The sequence below is a fragment of the Pteropus alecto genome, unplaced genomic scaffold, assembly GCF_000325575.1.
Source record: "Pteropus alecto unplaced genomic scaffold, ASM32557v1 scaffold39, whole genome shotgun sequence".
NCBI classification, from domain to species: domain Eukaryota; kingdom Metazoa; phylum Chordata; class Mammalia; order Chiroptera; family Pteropodidae; genus Pteropus; species Pteropus alecto.
In genome coordinates, this window is record NW_006443568.1 from 2,797,993 (window position 1) to 2,805,063 (window position 7,071).

A 7,071-nucleotide genomic window follows, 5' to 3' on the forward strand; every position below is an offset into this window, starting at 1 on the left:
TGATGGTTATGGATGATCCATTCTCCTGGGATTTCCCAGGCCACCGCTCCTTTTCCCTCCCCTCACTCCCCCCAGGCCTTGCTCTACTAAGGCTATTGTTCCTGATGATGGATTTTCTGTAGGTAGTAGCTGCTTTGACCTGCCATGGCTTTTTGGCCACAATTTTGCCAGAGCGATTGGTAGAGAATTAGTATCAGGGAGGGGAGCTGGGGGTGGTGATCAACACCATGGCAGGGAAGGGGGCGGGATCAGAGAAGAAGAAGATGATAGAGGACTGTCCTTTTTGAACTCTGCTTTTGGGCATATGGGAAATGGAGATGGGGGTATAATGATAGCAGAATCCTGTGAAGAGTAGAATAATGAGAATTCTAAGATACTAGTTCCAAGCAAACCACACTTCTCCACTGCGAAGGAGCTGTTGCAGACCATATTGATTTAAGCTTCTGATGAAAAGGAATGTGTGCTTATAAGCTTGCAAGGAATGGACAAGGTGTTCCTAAGTTGCTGGGGAAAATCTCACTTCCTTCTTTGTGCCTCTACTTGCTATGTCTCTCTGGCTTTAGCAAAACTGGATGTTGAATTAGTTTGGTCCGTTTCCCTGAAGTCAGACTGTTGGGGCCAGAAGGAGCCACAGTTTGGCTTTCAAGGTGAGCAGGGGGCAGTGTCAGCCCAGCCTCTGGAAGCTCTTAGATATTGGGTCTTATCCCCTTCCACCACTGCATAGCCCTTTAAATGGGGATTGACAGTCTCCAGCTGAAGCTCTGAGAGTTGCAGAGCTGGTGAGTTCTGGGGAGAGCCAAGGACTAAGGTAGCCAAGCTCTCTGTTTTGCTTCTGGGAGCCAAGAGGATGTAAGATCCTGATGGGTGAGCAGTGGCATTGAGGTCACCAACTCTGCCTCTGACCTTCAGTCTTCCTATCTGCAAAATGTGGAGGCTCTTTCTGACTATCTCTAAAGAGTTCCATTCCTGACAGGTGGGTGGGTGAATGGGGAGTGAGGCTGAGCAATGAACCTGGGGACTTTCTGTCTATAACTCTTGCATTTTGAGTGTGAACCAAGATAAATAAACTGGGCCAGAGAAATGCATTTCTTGAGTTTGTGTTTTTATTCTACCTGTTGTCTGGTGGCCTCTTTTCCACATCATGTGAATTCCCTTTTTGAGCAGGGCTCTGAGCTGGGCTTTGGATATGGAGGAAGACACTGGGGAAGAGGATTCAGCCTGCTATGGATGACAATCTGGTGGTGGGGAGAGATCGCTCCTCAGGGGCCTCTCAGATTGACAGGAGACACTTGGCCTCTGCCGAGAGCCCTATTTGAGATTGTCCTTGTCCTAAGGCACCTTTGGTTCTGAAAGGGGAGCATCGATTGTGAGGAACACATACACCCCCACCCCACATTGCTTTCTGTCTCTGTGACCTTGGGTAAGTCACTTAATTTCTCTTGACCTCAGTTTCCTCATCTTAAAAGGGAAATAATAGTAATAACTACCTCATAGGGTTGTTGCAAGAATTAAATGAATATATAATATGTAAAACACTTAGAACTTACCCGGCACATAGTAAACTACATTAATGAAAGTTATATAGTGCTTTCGTGATGCACACTTCACTTTTTTGTAGAAAAGCAATCAAATTTTCCTTAAGGAATTTGAATCTAAAATTTGGAAGGCATCTTTAAAAAAAAAAAAAGCTTTAAAAAAATAAGTCTGCCTAATATTCCTTTCCATGAAAGAGCTTTCTGAGCTGAGAAAAAGAGAAAAAGATGAAAACCAGACCAAGGAACCAGCGTGGTGAATTATATGTTTACAGGACCCTCACCAGTCCTTGGGGGTCTAGGGATAGGCCCAGTACCTGGTGCTGTGGGTGAGGGGAGGAACCAGGCAAGGGTGGGGAGGCGGGGAACCAGTCCTGGCCCTCTGTGCTTGTCTTCGACTGAGACTTCTATGCTTGGGAGGTTGTTTCAAAGTCATTGGGTGGGGATTTCTTAGTCCCTGGGACAATGAAGCGAGTAGAGAAAGTTCACGCACTAGGGAGGAGATTAGCCGGTTAGCCACCTTCCCTCCAGAATGAAATCCCATGGCCAGGAGGAAGGAAGTCTAGCTCAGGTTTCTGGTGCTACCTGAGGAAGCTTGCCTAGCAGAGGAGTGAGGGATGAGATTGGGGCTGAGACCCAGGGACCAGTAGGGGCAGGGCACACAGCAGTCGTCTGAACAGGCCTCAGGGACAGGACCGAAGCGTGGAAGGGACTGGAGAAGAGGTCGTGCAGAGCTGGGTCCTCTGGTAAGAAAAGAGGCTGGGTCCATGGAAAACTTTCTCCCCAAGGACCTCAAATAGACCAGCCCCATCAAACCTGGTCAGAGGGGATGGGATTAAGCTTGGGGTGTAGGGAGGCAGGGATTGAACTGGGCACTGGGGAAGAAAGTAAAGAGGAGGCTAAGGTGGCTTCAGAATGTGGTAGATGGGCTCCCCAGCCAGGGGCTTGGAACATCAGGTGCTCAGCGTAGTGGCTATCTCTAGGGAGACCGAATGCCCCCTGGCGGCAGCCTGTGACTTATCAGCCTGTTTCCCTCAAGCCTCACCCCAAATCCAGTATTAATGTCTCCTAACGGCAGCATGAAGAGGTGACAGGAACAGGAAAGCCATGAGATCTGTGAGCGTCTGATTAAGGAAGGCTTCCTGGAGGAATAGGAGCCTAGAGAATAAGTAGAAGTTGAGGAAACAGAAGAGAGTAATTTCTAGTGTAGATTGGACCCAGTTGTCTTGCATCCTCCATTTATTAGCTGGACCTCATTTCTCTCAACTGTGAAATGGGGGCAATTAGTATTTCTCTCACACTGTTATGAGAGAATTCAATGAGTTTACACACGTAAAGGGCTTAGATGCTGAGCGTGGCACATAGGAAGAGCTCGTCCATAATTGTTATTACCTGACTAGGAGAGGAGAGAGAGGCCATCAGAGATAGGAGGTACCTCTGGGGAAGCTGTGCTGTATATTAAAAAGCGTTGCTAAAGGGCTTTTAGTCCCAGACCCATAAGTTTAATAAATGCTGGTGGTGAGAAGAGGAGCATGAGATGGGGATGCTCTGGGGTCTGAGCCAGGCCTCAAATCTACACTCATATACATGCCCACACCTACCAGGCACCTACAGACACACGGGCACCCGCCAGACTCCACACCTATGCAGGCCTTCACGCCTACACACAAGAGCTCGCACAAATGCACACTCCTGGACACAGATCCACATGCGTGCTCCCTCTGCTCCCCCGCCGCTCTCAGAAACACCCCTGCAGCCTCCTGTGACGCTCCCAACCCCAGCACGAGGCAGCCAGGAACGTGTCTGCTCCTCTCTAAGCCTGAGGACTTCTCTAGTCAAACCTTATTCTTGCCCCGCTCCTCCCACCGAGCCCCTAGGATCAGAACTGGTCGATCTTCTAATCGCTCCATTCTCATTTATCACCAGTAGGTTTGGGGAGACATCCATCTGGTTGTGGGACTGGCGGGCACGGGGAGGAAGGTGGCGCCGGAGAAAGGGGGGTGCATCTCATTAAGGTCAGGACTAGGGGAGGGGCTAGGCCCTCCAGGGGCCTGTAACCCACCCCCGCACTCAGGATGAAAGAGGGCTTTGGCGATGGGATAGGGGCAGGCGAGGGGCTCTGGGCTGTGGGGCCGTGACCTTGTCCCATAAGGGGGCACGAGGTGGAGCTCCAGTGCTCCGCACTGGGGAAGAAGGAGAGGGCTGGAGGCCAGCGTTCAGCTGGTGTTCAGTGGTCTCGGGCAGGGCGCCTCCCCCGAAAGGCGAACACAAAGGGGAGGCCTCCCCGGACTCGGCGCCGCCTGGAGCCGCGCGGCCCGGGACTGCGCACAAAGCCGGGCAGGGCGGGGCCGACCCGCCCCACGCGCGGGCGCGCCCTGGACCGCTGATCCGCACCGCTGCGAGCGACGTTTCCTGCGCCTAATCCCAACAAGCATGAAAACGGCTCCCGCAGGCCCGCCAGCAGGCCTTTTGTTCCGGCCCCTCGCGGGACAGCTGCAGCCAGGATCCCTCCCCTCTTTTGGGTCTTCTCCCCCGCATCCCTTGCCTTTCTCCCCACCTCAGCTGCCTGGAAGGCCGGCAGCCTTCCAGGGCTTTCGCCTCGGGCACTTGGACGCACAAAAGGGGGCAGCACCCCTAATCTGGGGGAGGGGGAGGATTAACCCCAGGGTCTGCAGGGAGGGTTGGGGCCGTGGAGGGAAGAGCAAGAGAGGGCTGCGGATAGGCCCTCCGCTGCTAGTGTAGGGGTGTGCAGGTGATGTGGGCTGCAGGTGAGAACATAGATGCAAGAGTCGACCTGTGGGCGTGCATGTCTGACTGGGTGCGAGTTAGCGGGCGGAGGGGACTCAGGTGTTCCGCATGCTTCTTAGACTCCTAGCTAGCCCCCCAACATCCAGCATTCAGACAGCTCTCCCTAGACCTTGATTCCCCCCTTGGGCTGTCCTGGACCTCTTCTCTCCACCCTCCTCCCGGGATCTCCATCACTCTGTGTCTTCAGTCCCCACCCATCCGCGGGACTCCCAAACCTCTGTCTCCAGCAGGGCCTCTGCCTCCCACCCTCACCTGCATATCCAGCTGGCCACTGGACAGTTCCACCCGAATGACCCAGAGCAACTCAAACTTCCCATGTCCCAAACTGAGCTCATCTTCTCCCCACCTATAAACTGGGTCACCCCACTCATTCATTTGTGGTGTGAGTTTCTACCCTCCTAGTTACTCCTCATGGCACTCGACCACCAAATCCAGTCCCTCCCACCTCCCAAGCACTTCTCGAGCTCATACCTTCCTCTCCACTCCAACTTACCCCATCTTGGTTCAGACCACCATGATCTCACCTGGACACCTGGAAGGACCCCTGCTCTGGCTCTCTCTCTTCCATCTACCATACTACTCTACAGTGGGCTCCTATAAGACTCCTCCAACTTAAGACCTTTCCAAGTCTCTCCAGTGGCTTGACTTGCTTAGCTTGCCTTGCAAGGCCTTCTCTGATTGGTTCCTGCATCCCTGCTGGCATCCTATTTCTCCCGGGTCTGGTGTTCCACAAGTTACTGTCTAGTCTATGAAGAATATTCCCCAAGAGACTTCATGGAAATTTTTCCCTCTCAAGAAAGGGAATGAAATCGCTGGCCTTGTTCTCACAGAACCACCCTTCAGAGTCCCAACGATCAGGGAACTACAGGGCAGTGGATGATTCAGAGAAGCCAGACCCTCCAAAGGTGGTGAGTGTTGGCCTAGGCTTGCTCACATGATGCTTGCCGCATGCAGGACGGCTGGGTTCCTCCCAAGCTGATGAGTTCCTGCCCTTAATTGGGCTCCCTCAGGCCACAATGGCTACAGAGGCCACTCTAGCTACCTGAGTCCCCAGGGATGCTGGATACCTTTGTTTATGTCCCAGATCCCCCACAGTCTGCAAGCATGTCTATGTCACTCTGTTCCTGTCACCATTGTCACCAGACACCTCCTCCCAGACACTGCCAAGAACCTGCCTCCGAAGTGCTCTTCACATCCTCATCTTAGTCACTAGCGGGAAATTCCTGAGTTCAACAAGTATTTATTATTGTTTACCATGTACCAGACCCTCTGCCAGGCACTGGGGACTCAGATGAATCAGACACAATCCCATTCTGCAGGGACTTCACAGTCTATCCAGGAAGACAGACCCAGACATGGGTAATGAGAATATAGTGTGCTAAGTGCTAATAGAAGTCTGTATACGGTGCTATGGAAGCACTTTCCAAAGCACGTTCCAACAGTTGGGACGTAAAAGATTTCTGTGATCAAAGGAGCTTGAGAAACACTAGGTTAAATGATGTCACTGGACTTCTTTACTGCAGGACTCCTCATGGCCTTTACTGCACCAGTTACACATTGTGAATGCCTGAGAGAAGGGCTTCTCAAACTTCTTTGAGCATGGAACCCTTTTTTCATGGATTGTCTTATAGATTGAGGGTTCCAGGGATTACATTTGGGAAACGTTGCTGTGGGAACCGAGAGAATGGAGAGACTAGTTCTGTGTTTGATAAGGTTGGTGAGGGACAATCAGGAAAGAGTTCCCAGAGGATGTGAACTGGAACGTATGTCAACCTGGAAGATGAGTAAGTCAGAGGAAAAGACCAGCCTAGGAAAGGTGAAGGGGACTTGCCCTGGGGAGGCTGGAACAAGGGGCCTCTGAGGGCTCAGAAGCAGGGCACTGTCCCAGAGACAGAGGAGTCTTTTAGAGCCAGCAACTGCAGTGTGGAGATGGGCTTTATCTGTACAACCGTTGTGAATATGTGTTGTCATGAGCTTGGCCTGAAACATCACATCACTTTCTGGGCTGCTAAGCAGTATATTAAGGTCAGTAAAATATCCCACTTGTCTGTGAGCCAGACATGCTTCTGTCTTTAGGTATACTCAGGACCTTCGCTGTTTGGGTGTGTATGCAGTAATAATGGGTGCAGACCTGGAAGTCCAGGAGCTAGTCTTCTGAAGAGAGGGGTTCTGTACCAGAGTCAGTGGGCTTCATTATGGGAGCCAATAAGACTCCCTCAAAAACCTTCCTTGCTTTATGTCAACTGAATTTGGTCCTGCAGGAACCATCAACACAGGCTCAGTCCAGAACATACAGATGTATATTGATGTACATGTGTGTGTCCAGACTTCTGAGACGAAGTCCAAAGCGCTTCTTCTTCTTCTTCTTCTTCTTCTTCTTTTTTTTAGAGGTGGAGCTGGTGGGTTTCAATGCCATGCTCATTTCTATTTGTTATTCCTATCTCTGTAGCCAGCCATCTTCTTCCCATTTTTAACACCATCTTTCTCAACTTCCTTCTCCATTGTAGCCCATACCATCTCCCTAACAACAACAGTAAGAGAAAGAAAAAGAAGGAGAAGAAGGAAGAGGAGCGAGGAGACAGAGGGGGAGTGGGACGAGAAGATGCTTCCTTTGTGCCAAGGCAGGCGCTGTTCTTGGTGCTCTACATGTGTTAACCCAGAATAGCTACCTCTTCCGCTTCCTGTGCTCGGAGTGCCTGAAATCATATATACAGCCTCCCAGGACTCACAA